Source organism: Mustela putorius, unplaced genomic scaffold, assembly GCF_011764305.1.
Source record: "Mustela putorius furo isolate JIRA1106 unplaced genomic scaffold, ASM1176430v1.1 tig00000721_pilon_pilon_pilon, whole genome shotgun sequence".
NCBI lineage: Eukaryota > Metazoa > Chordata > Mammalia > Carnivora > Mustelidae > Mustela > Mustela putorius.
Window position 1 is genome coordinate 1,256,820 of NW_025421456.1, and position 13,245 is coordinate 1,270,064.

Consider the following 13,245-nt stretch of genomic DNA (forward strand, 5'->3'; position numbering starts at 1 on the left):
GTTCCTCTAAGCAAAGAGAGAGACTAAAAGCAGTAAACCAGAAAGGAAGAGTGACAATATACAGTAACAATCACCTTATAGGCAATACAATGGAAATAAATTCACATCTTTCAATAGTTACCCTGAATGCAAATGGGCTAAATGCCCCAATAAAAAGACACAGGGTAGGGGCACCTGGGTGGCTCAGAGTGTTAAGCCTCTGCCGTCGGCTCAGGTCATGGTCTCAGGGTCCTGGGATGGAGCCCCGTGTCAGGCTCTCTGCTCAGCGGGGAGCCTGTTTCCCCACTTCTCTCTGCCTGTCTCTCTGCCTACTTGTGATCTCTCTGTGTGTGTCAAATAGATAAATAAAATCTTAAAAAAAAAAAAAGACACAGGGTATCAAAATGGATATAAAAACAAGACCCATTGATATGCTGTCTACAAGAAACTCATTTTAGACCCAAAGACACATCCTAATTGAAAGTGAGGGGATGGAAAACAATTTACCATGCATATGGACATCAAAAGCAAGCTGGGGTCGCAATCTTTATATCAGATAAATTAGATTTTAAGCCAAAGCCTATAATAAGAGATGAGGAAGGACACAATATCATACTTAAAGGATCAATCCAACAAGAAGATCTAACAATTGGAAATATCTATGCCCCTAACAAGGGAGCAGCCAATTATATAAACAAATGAATAACAATATCAAAGAAACACATCAACAGTAATACAATAATAGTAGGGGATTTTAACAGCCCCCTCACTGAAATGGACAGATCATCCAAGCAAAAGATCAACAAGGAAATAAAGGCCTTAAATGACACACTGGACCAGATGGACATCACAGATATATTCAGAACATTCAATCCCAAAGCCAAAAAATACACATTCTTCTCTAGTGCACATGGAACATTCTACTGAAGATATCACATCCAGGGTCACAAATCAGGTCTCAACTGGTACCAGAATATTGGGATCATTCCCTGAATATTTTCAGACCACAATGCTCTGAAACTAGAACTCAATCACAAGAGGAAAGTTTGGTATCTTCTTTGCAGAAATGTCTGTTCATGTCTTCTGCCCATTTCTTGATTAGATTATTTGTTCTTTGGGTGTTGAGTTTGATAAATTCTTTATAGATTTTGGATACTAGCCCTTTATCTGATATGTCATTTGCAAATATCTTCTCCCATTCTGTCAGTTGTCTTTTGGTTTTGTTAATTGTTTCCTTTGCTGCGCAAAAGCTTTTGATATTGATGAAGTCCCAATAGTTCATTTTTGCTTTTGCTTCCCTTGTCTTTGGTGATGTTCCTAGGAAGAAGTTGCTGCAGCTTAAGTCAAAGAGGTGTTTTCTGTGTTTTCCTCAAGGATTTTGATGGATTCCTTTCTCACATTGAGGTCTTTAATCCATTTTGAGTCTATTTTTGTGTGTGGTGTAAGTAAATGGTCCAATTTCATTTTTCTGCATGTGGCTGTCCAATTTCCCCAACACCATTTGTTGGAGAGATTGTCTTTTTACCATTGGACATTCTTTCCTGCTTTGTCGAAGATTAGATGACCACAGAGTTGAGGGTCTATGTCTGGGCCCTCTATTCTGTTCCATTGATCTATGTGTCTGTTTTTGTGCCAGTACCATACTGTCTTGATGATGACAGCTTTGTAATGGAGTTTGAAATCCAGAATTGCGATGCCACTAGCTTTGGCTTTCTTTTTCAATGTTCCCGTAGCTATTTGGGGTCTTTTCTAGTTCCACACAAATTTTAGGATTATTTGTTCCATTTCTTTGAAGAAAGTTGATGGTATTTTGATAGGAATTGCATTAAATGTGTAGATTGCTTTAGGTAGCATAGACATCTTCACAATATTTTTTTTTCCAATCCATGAGCATGGAACATTTTTCCATTTCTTTGTGTCTTCCTCAATTTCTTTCAGGTGTATTCTATAGTTTTCTGAGTACAGATTCTTTACCTCTTTGGTTAGGTTTATTCCTAGGTATCTCATGGTTCTGGGTGCAATGTAAATGGGATCAACTCCTTAATTTCTCTTTCTTCTGTCTTGCTGTTGGTGTATAGAAATGCAACTGATTTCCGTGCATTGATTTTAGGTCCTGACACTTTACTGAATTCCTGTATGAGTTCTAGCAGTTTTGGGGTGAAGTCTTTCTAGTTTTCCACATAAAGTATCATATCATCTGCAAGGAGTGAGAGTTTGACTTCTTTCTTCGCTGATTCGGATGCTTTTTATTTCTTTTTACTGTCTGATTGCTGAGGCTAGGACTTCTAATATTATGTTGAATAGCAGTGGTGATCGTGGACATCTCTGTTGTGTTCCTGACCTTGGGGGGAAAGCTCTCAGTTTTTCTCCATTAAGTATGATATTCACTGTGGTTTTTTTCACAGATGGCTTTAATGATATTGATGTATATACCCTATATCTCTACACTGTGGAGAATTTTGATCAAGAAAGGATGCTGTACTTTGTCAAATGCCTTTTCCTGCATATATTGAGAGTATCATATGGTTCTTGTTCTTTCTTTTATTAATGTATTGTATCACATTGATTGATTTGCAGATGTTGAACCAACCTTGCAGCCCATGAATAAATCCCACTTGGTTTTGGTGGATAATCCTTGTAATGTACTGTTGGATCCTACTGGCTAGTATTTTGGTGATAATTTTTGCATCCATGTTCACCAGGGATATTGGTCTGTAATTCTCCTTTTTGAAGGGGTCTTTGTCTAGTTTGGGGATCAAGATAATGCTGGCCTCATGAAACAATTTTGAAAGTTTTCCATCCATTTCTATTTTTTGGAACAGTTTCAAAAGACTAGGTATAAATTCTTCTTTAAATGTTTGGTAGAATTCCCCTGGGAAGCCGTCCGGCCCTGGGCTCTGGTCTGTTGGGAGATTTTTGATGACTGCTTCAATTTCGTTACTGCTTATGGGTCTTCCATTTCTTCCTGGTTCATTTTTGGCAGTTTAATGTGCCTAGGAATGCATTCATTTCTTCCATATTATCGAATTTACTGGTATAGAGTAGCTCAAAATATGTTCTTATAATTGTTTGTATTTCTTTCGTGTTGGTTGTGATCTCTCCTCTTTCAGTCATGATTTTATTAATTTGCGTACATTCTCTTTTGTTTTTTGTCAGTCCAGCCAGGGGTTTATCAATCTTATTAATTCTTTCAAAGAACCACCTCCTATTTTTATTGATCTGTTCTACTGTTCTTTTGGTTTATAGCTCTTTGATTTCTGCTTTGATCTTTATGATTTCTCTTCTCCTGCTGGGTTTAGGCTTTCTTTGCTGTTCTTTCTCTAGCTCCTTTAGTGAATGGTTGGGTTGTGTATTTGAGACTTGTTTCTTGAGAAAGGTTTGTATTTCTTGTTTCTTGAGAAAGGTTTGTATTGCTATGTACTTTCCTCTTAGGATCGCCTTAGCTGCATTCCAAGGATTTTGAACAGTTGTGTTTTCATTTTCATTTGTTTCCATGTATTTTATTAATTCTTTAATTTCCTGGTTGACCCATTCATTCTTTAGTAGGATGCTCCTTAGCCTCCACATATTTGAGTTCTTTCCAACTTTCTACTTGTGACTGAGTTCTAGTTTCAAAGCACTGTGGTCCAAAAACATGCAGCGAATGATCCCAATCTTTTGGTACTGGTTGAGACCTCATTTGCAACCCAGGATGTGATCTCTTCTGGAGTATATTCCATGTGCAATATAGAAGAATGTGTCTTCTGTGGCTTTTTGATGGAATGTTATGAATATGTCTTGATATCTATCTAGTCCAGTGTGTCATTTAAAGCCTTTACTTCCTTGTCGATATTTTGCTTAGATGATCTGTCCATTTAAGTGATGGGGGTTAAAGTCATCTACTATTACTGTGTTACTGTTAATGTGTTTCTTTGATATTGTTATTCATTTGTTTATATAATTGGCTGCTCCCATGTTAGAGGCATACATATTTCAAATTGTTAGATCTTCTTGTTGGATAGACCCTTTAAGTATGATATAGTGTTCTTCCTCATCTCTTATTATAATCTTTGGTTTAAAATCTAGTTGTCTGATATAAGGATTGCCACCCCAGCTTTCTTTTGATGCCCATCAGCATGGTAAATTGTTTTCCACCCCTCACTTTCAATTGGGAGGTGTCTTTGGGTCTAAAATGAGTCTCTTGTGGACAGCATATCGATGGGTCTTGTCTTTTTATACAATCTGATACCCTGAGTCTTTTGTTGGAACATTTAGCTCATTTACCTTCAGGGAAACTTTTGAAAGATAGGAATTTAGTGCTATTCCAACACTAATATATTCTAAATGATCCCTCTTTTTAGAGTCTTTATTTCACTACTTCATTTGGTTCATAATACTACATTCTAAGACCAATGTCACTCCCTCATTCTTCCCTCTGTGCCTCTATCCACCCTCTGACAAACCCTGACATAACCATTATAGCTTTTGCATTAGAAACTAGGGTCTTTGATATTTTTGAAAAAAATACTTAAAAGTAAATTATAATACTGTCAATGAAAATCAAAACGTATATTTTCCCTCTCTCTCTTTTAAGTTGTTATATGCACTTGTCACTAACCTCCCAAATCAACCAGGGGAGCAAAGTACAGAAAGAGAAAAAAGAATAGGAAAGAAACACTACATTCACACTGATGTGATCAGTGTTCAAAAATTATCTGAAATGTAAAAATAACATGAAGAACAAAAATCATGTAGTTCAAGACTTTACAAATGACTTCTTAGGGAAAATGTAAGGCTCTGAAAGTGTGATGCTGAGACTATCATCAGATTCTACACTCTGTGAAGATTCTACACTCAACTCTTCTGTGAATTCTTAGTTTATCCGCAGGTAAGAGACCATTCAATATGACCTAATGTTAGTAATTAACCATTTAGAAAATAAATATAGCAAAATAAGCTTCCTCTCAATACAGGCAAGTTATCTTATAAAAATGTGATAAACATGCATTAAATTTTCATTTGTGTTCACAATGACTTTGGTAATTGTCTATTTTTATTTATTAATAATTGTCATATTGTCTTATTGTTGTTTATAATTATAGCTACCATTTTTATAATTTTGAACAAATATTCTAAGAAGAATGAATAAATTCCTTTAGAAAAAGAATTAGAAAAACAATGGCTAAAATCCAAGTATAACCAAATTATACTATACTTATTCTTTATTTCTAAGCTGATCACACATATTTACTAAAAAAAAATTAACTATTTCTTAAGACAATGATTTATTACTATAGCCAAACAATAGTGTGCAAGCAAGCCTAGAACAGAAGGGCCAACACAGCCGGTATCTATTAACACGAAAAGTTGGTTGGAACTGTAGGCAAGTAATTAACCTTCTGGCCCAGAGCTTTAAAACCCCAAAAGCAGTTCCTAGAATTTCTTTCATAATTTATGAACAACTGATGGAATTTATGTCACAGTGCATGGATTCCCTTGCGGAATTAACCCCAGCTCTCAATGACCCTAAGAAGCTATAAACCAACAGGAGAATGTGCTCTACTATTTCGGCTGACCCACAGAGTGCCATCCCTGTCACTGTAGCAGAGGAAATCGGATGATAAATTACAGAGCTGCCTGCCAGGCACAGACCTAAACATTTCACCTTCAATGATAGCAACAGCAAAACACACTACATGCATCCTCAGTCACCCCAAACCAGCCATGTCTGACAGCAAACCCTCCTCTATGTTCTACAGATGATCTATATTCTGCTGCTAAAGGTTATAAAAAGATGATGATGATGACACTGGGAACAGAAGGTCAGACCATATATCAAGGGAGGTTGCATAACTGTGGTTAAATATGGGCAGGAATAAGGAAGACAAAGCAAACAGCAGCCGTGGCAGCAACAGCTCACATATCACATGCACATACTGTGCTAGGCACTGGCAAGGTTTCTTGACATAGACTTTTCATTTGTTCCCCAAAGCAATGCCATGATGCTGGGACTCTTTTTCTTTTTTTTTTCTTTTTCAAGATTTTTATTTATTTATTTGACACTGAGAAAGTACAAGCAAGGGGAAACAGCAGGCAGAAGGAAAGAGCAAAGCTGACTCTGCTAAGCAGGGAGTCCCATGTGGGGCTCTATCCTAAGACCATGGGATCACAACCTGAGCAGAAGGCAAATGCTTAACCAAGTGAGCCACCCAGGCATCCCCACTGGATCTGTTCTTACCCCTGTTCTTTAGATGAGGAAACTAAGCTTTGAAAGGTTAAGCAATTTACTATAAAGCTCACACAGGGAGGAAATGAGTAAAATGGAATTTGAAAGCCTAGCTTATGACTCCAGGATCCACACTTCGGATATAAACTAGGTATTAAATACCGAGAAGTGGAGATAGCTGACTTTGTAGTGGGAAAGTTTCTCCATAAGTGGAATTAAATAACAAACTACAGATCTCAGGGTTCCAAGTCAAGATTAGTAACCTCAACTGATTGCTATATCAGTAAGATACTATCATCAAAAATTATGGAAAGAATGTATATAATTCTACAGTAAGTTCAAGAGTAACAGTAAAAATCAGAATGGAACTAAAAATACTAGGAAAGTGTACACTGAACAAAGTTGAAGCCTTAGTTTAGCTCTAAAGGAACAATATACAAGTAGTGTAACCTTAGCAAATCACTACATTTTGTGGGTTCAATGAAGAGACATGAACTAGAAATTTATGAAATTCTTTTCTATTTTAAAAGTGAAGAGTACTGTATTTTAATAATCTATAAAAGCAAACGCTTTTAGAGAAAAGCCTTGAGCACACTTGCAGTGCATGTTCTTATTCTAGTCATCTAATCATGAAGAATGAATGGACTTCAGAAGGTAAATACAGGGTTTGTAAGAGATAACATTTTCAAAGTTAGTGGAAAAAAACCCCGCAAAGTTTTGCCAGACTTCACCATAGCAGTACAAAATGGAGGTAATTGGAAGGAGAGAGAAAAGGAGGGAAAGAAGGTGAAGTGAGGATACAACTGGTTGATTACTTAAGGTAGTAAAGGATAAAACCAATCAAAATGTGAATTGGAGAAGTTTTTAAAAATTTTTTTAAAGCACTCTTAACAAAAAATTACAATAGAGATATCAATACTAAGACTCCTCCCAGAACTAACAGCAGTAAGCCAATAGCTATGTTCTCACTGTCTTATAGAATGGCCATTAGTCAGGAACCAATAAAATAAGACCTGTTCTGAGAAAATTCATATGAAGGAAACTGCCTTTAATCCTCCACAAAGCAATACCATCACTATACTAAATAGGAAATGATAAAAGATACCAATTGGCAAACTGGAAGGAAGAAACACAGACAGGAGTCCTGTTTTCTCTTCATAAAATGTAATGTTATTTGATGTTATACAAAAGAGAGAATTACCTTCCCAAAATATTGTTGGACACTTTGAATACTACAAAAACAAAATGAAATTGGCACCTTCAACATAATGGGAAAATCATAAAAAGAATATTATCTCTATAAAAATCCTATCACATTGCACTGTATTCAATGTACATCCACTCACTAAAAATCCCAACTACCAATAATCATTTCCTAGAAATTAAAAAAAAAAAAAGTAATCCGTCCAACTAGATGACATTCTGAAAAATGTCAAACTATATAAACATCAAATGGTTTTCTGGAAAACAAATCTATGGAGACAGTAAAATGATCAGTGACTGCCAGGCATTGAGGGTGGGGGATAAATAGGCAAAGCACAGAGGATTTTTAGGGCAGTGAAGTACTCTGTATGATATCATATTGATGAAGACACATTACACATTTGTCCAAACCCACAGAATGTACATCAAGAGTGAACCATAATGTAAGCTATAGACTTTGGGTGACTAAAATGTGTCGATGTGGGTTCATCAATTATAACACATATCACTTTGGGGATGTTGATAACAGAAGAGGGTATACATGTGGAGGAAGGGAGTAGGTGGGACTATCTCTGGATCTTCCCCTCATTTCACCGTGAACCTAAAACTCTAAAATATATAGATGTTTATATCTATATTATTATAATTATACACATAATATGTAATTATATATATTTTTATATATGTAAATAAATAATATTAAATATATTTATATCCATTTATAGATAAATATATTCTAAAAATAAGGCAAATCTAAAAAATCTGGAATTAAATTTAATTATCATTTTCTCTGTATGTTATTGCCCCCTATAAAGGTGACTCAGGAGAAAATGAACACGTGAATGCAAAATACACACACACACACACACACACACACACATACCCCTTCCATTTCACTCTAAAAGATAAAATTTTCATACTACTAAAATATGTGACTTTTAGAATTCCATTGGTCTTTTATACTGGAGACTTAAAGAATGTGTGTAATCCTTGTAATTATAACAACTGTGTAGTGGCTGTTTAGCAAAAAAGAAGAGATAATACAAGTATAAAATAAAACAGAATAAAATAAAATAGTCAAAAGATTTGGGTCTTACTACCTTGACTCGATAGGTCATTTACTTCTCTGAATCTCATCTTCCTTAACTAGAAAATGAGAATGATCTTAGAAACCTATCACACTTACTGTGAAGGATTAACTCAGATATTTGAAAGAGTGTCTCTCCTTCAATAAACTTGATTAAAAGCCCGAGACTGATCTGCCCTGCCCTTCAGCTCAGAATCCAGTCATGGAGCAGATATGCAAAGTAAGTATGATATCATAACTGAAAAGAGATGTTTATATATAGTAAGCAATGGAATCCCCAAATCTCTACTAGATGAGAGGCTATGGAGAGCAAGAGACTATAATATCCTACACAATTGTTTGTAATTATTCCAGTTCCTGTATAGTGGACCTTGTCAAACAAAACGGATAGGGTATTTGTCAGGACCAATTTCCTCTACCTTTTTTCTAATAAGAATTTTAAAAACTAGGCAAGTCCAAGTTAAAAAGAATCATGGTAAGTTTTTAGAGGTGGTTGGCCAAATATTGTTCTTTATTCCTTCATTTAAGCATGGTAATTTTACATATATTGGTGAGCTAAATCTTAACTATTAGTTAACCATGACATTAACTGTTATTTATTATACAACTGTTTACAACCGATAGCATGATAAAGCAATGGGGTAAAGAACAGAAAGGAGAGCAAATCATTTTTTCATAAATTAACTATACAATCATAGAATTCACTTTGAGAAATGTCTTTGATTGTAACATTTCTCAAAGTGAATTCTATGATTGTATAGTTAATTTATGAAAAAATGATTTTATGGTCAATTAAATTTAGATTAAAATCCAGGACTTCTCCCTATGAAGCCAGCATTCTTTCCACCACCCCACAGGTACAATAATTGTTTGTAGTTTCTTTCATTTATTCAAGAAGTATTTGCTAGTTTCTTTCTCCATGCCAGGCATAGTAAACGAGTTATCAGATATGGGCAGAGAACTTACGAATGACTGAAGAAGTATGAGCACTTGGAAGTGCGCTGTGTTGAGAGAAGTACAAGACAGAGCATACCCACCTAACGTGGTGGGAGTGAGGGATGGTCACGTGACATATCATGGAGAAAGTTACATTTACTTGTAGACTTGGGAAAAGTGAAAGAAGCCTAATAAGTGAGCCTGGAATGTCAAATGGAAGAGGAATTAATAACTGATGAGTCTCATGATAGGTAAGGGACACTCATTTTGTAGAAAGCCAGGGTAAACCACGAGATTTATAGTCAGATAACAGCGTGACTGCGTAAGCCTTACCAACTCTTTAAGCCTTCTTCTGTAAAAAACAGATATACTTTACAATGTATTTAAAAAAAAAAAACTTCTAAAGACTCTACGCCAATAGCAAATTTCATGGAATTCTCTTTTTGAGATGACTAAGCATGCCGTAATGAAGTTCTGCTTCTTCAGAAGAATCTGAGTTTTCTGAGTGACATGACTCTAAGTGATGAAACAGAACAATAGAAAGTCTGTTTATATTTAAAAAATAGAAATCTTCCTGTTGAAAGAACTAGGCTTTGAGGGACATTCAAACAAGATGTAAGCTGTGAAGCTGGATGTTCAGGAAACAGTTCTTAGCAGCACTTGGCTGGCATATGCATACACTCATTTGTTCTTACTGGAATAGAACACTCCCACTTTTAATTACGAAAATTTTTAAACAGGCAGAAAAATTGGAAAAATAGTACAATAAGCCATATATATCCTCACTTGGGTTTAATGTCACCATATTTGCTTCCTCACTCTCATTTGTCCCTTTTTAAAATATATTTTTGCACTTTTTTTGCTGCTTCATTTGAGAATCAGACGCAGAAACATGTCATATCTAAATAATTTATTTTTTCTTATTTATTCTTATTTACTTTTTAAGATCTTATTTATTTATTTGACACAGAGAAAGCAGGAGAGCACAGGCAGGGGGAGCAGGAAAGGGAGAGGGAGAAGCAGACTCCCCACTGAGCAGGGAGCCCAGGTGAGCCTCAATCCCAGGATCCTGGGATCATGACCTGAGCCAAAGGCAGACGCTTAACAACTGAGCCACTCAGACATCCCAGATCTAAATAATTTAGCATAAATCTAATAATAGCAGGTACCTGTATAATCATAATGTTAATATATTTTAAATATCTTATTAGACAAGAAACTTATTATGTGAAGACACAGAAAATCTTCAAGAAAATTCAAGTTGTCCATATTGATAATAAGAAGAAATAACCAGTTAATGATTTAGCATTTAACCTCTAAGGCCTTTATATATAAATATATTATCCTTACAAAAATATACCATTTTGATTTTGTAACTTATATTTCTTTTCATGGTAACTAATACATGATGTACTAGTATATCATATTGCTTTTATTGCTTACAGTATATTCTAATTTATAGATATACCGTAATTTATTTAACCAGTCTTCTCAATGTTGAATTTGTAAGCTCTATTTCCATTTTTTTCCCCACTGTTATCAACAGCTCTTCAAGGAACAGGAGACTGTTCTTTTTTTTAAACAAATTTTATTGCCTATGATCTTCTTATGGACTTAGAAATCAGACATACTATGGGTTTATGCCTAATAAGGAAGATAAAAAGCCAAGGACTACTTTTGATGTGACAAGGTAAATTAAACTTTTAAGAGGTTATCCTGGAGAATATTACAGTTTAATTTTAAGAAAGAAGTTGGTGAGAAACACATAGTTCAGAATTTAAAACACCACTAAAAATAATTTTTCCAACCAAGTCCTTCTTTCAACATTTATTAACCAAAAAGTTCTGGTTAATCAGGAACACAGACACCTAAATGCATTTTTTCCAACAAAAATGCATTTTTCAGGGTAATACATTTTTTAAAAATCCCGTGATTATTTATGCCAGACAACACGATAGTAAATTAGCTTCTTATCAACAGTCAATCAAGATTATGTTTATAAATTATTAAAGTTTCAGTATATTTAATGATTTAGGATCTTGATAAACTTGAAAGAAAGGAAAAGGAAAGATATTGAACATAATATTCTCAGGATGATATCCTGTAAGAAGGAAAAACCTAAGAAAAGGAGAGAACAATAATATAAGAAATTATATCAATCACTTGTTTTTTCTATACAATCAGGACATGGTGCCAAGTCTCTGGCATGATTTTAAGTCCACCGGCCCTCGACATGGCTCTCTACCACTCTTTTCCATTTGCTTCTCTCTTTTCTTTTTGTTTTTCTCTGCTTCTGTTTTGGTCCCCAAAACTTCACTTTCCCTGGATACTTCTAAGCAAGAAGACCTCCCTTATCTCATTAGGATATCCATTATTCTACATCCATCCTGTATAATGTTTGATATGTTCTAGGTTATAGGTTTCATTTAAAAGTATTGAAGAGGCCACGCTAAGATTACAAATACTGCTTTGATGTTATGTCTTTTAGCTTTAGCCAAAAAATTTCCAGAATAAGAAATCATGTTCCACTGCTGTCCTTTCCTCTGCCTATGTGTAATAACTGTACTATTGATTCTTTGGCCTAAGTAAGCTAACATTTCCTCACCCACAAAATAGTTACTATGCTAGACTTCTACTGCCTGAGGTTCTGGGAGTACAGTGATAAAGTCAAATACTCTCCCTCTTGAATAGGAAGCTTCAGCAATGTAATCCAGTTACATTTTATCATGTACAGTCCAGCTATTGAAAACCATTAAGATTCAGGTAAAATAATCTGGCTATCAATATTTAGAGTATTTTTTCAAGTTTTTTCAAGTATGTCTCTACATGATAGACAAAATCCAGACAAGGTTCTGTCAAGAATATTTAATTGTTTAAATATATTTGCTAATGACATATCCAATTCGGGATTAGTATCCAAAATATGCTAAGAACTCATACAACTCAAGACCAAAACAACAAATAATCCAATTAAAAAATTTGCAGAAGACATAAACAGGCATTTTTCCAAAGAAGACATCCAGATGGCCAACAGACACATGAAAAGATGCTCAACATTACTCATTGTCAGGAAAACGCAAATCGAAACCACAATGAGATATCTCACATCTGTCAGAATACCTAGTATCAAAAAGACTAGAAATAACAAGTGGTGGTGAGACTGTAGAGAATGGGGAACCCTCGTATACTTATTGGTAGGAATGTAAATTGATACAGCTATTCTGGAAAACAGTTTGGAGGGTCCTCAAAAAAACTTAAAATGGAAGAACCATATGATCCAGTAATTGCACTTCTGGGTATTAACCCAAAGAAAACGAAAACACAAATTCAAAAAGATGTATGCACCTCTATGTTTACTGCAGCATTACTTACAAGGGCCAAGATATGGAGGCAACACAATGTAAATATCTATTGACAGATAAATGGATAAGAGAAATGTGGTATATATACACGATGGAATATGACCTAACTATAAAAAGGAATGATATCTTGCCATTTACAAGAGTATGGATGGACCTAGAGGATATTAAGCTAAGTAACTAAAAGACAAATACCCTACAATTTCACTTATATGTGGAATCTGAAAAACCAACAAACAAAAAAAACCCAAATACCGCCACCAACAACAAAAAGTCAAACAGACTCATAGATAACTAACTAGTGATTGCCAGAGAGGAAGGTAGTGGGGGATGGGTGAAATAGGTGAAGAAGATAAGGGAACAAACTTCAGTCACAAAATAAATCACAGGGATAAAAAGTACAGTGTGAGAATATAGTCAATAATACTGTAATAACTTTGTACAGTGACAGATGGTATGTTAGACTTATCCTAGAC

The 13,245-nt window shown here is 35.0% G+C and overlaps 1 protein-coding gene across 1 annotated transcript in view; it reads right to left on the reverse strand.

The window, feature by feature from the left end:
* The window catches only part of PRDM5 (PR/SET domain 5), a 217,629-nt gene that overhangs the window by 56,649 nt on the left and 147,735 nt on the right, over nt 1-13,245 (reverse strand). The gene's annotated exons all lie outside the window — the stretch shown is intronic.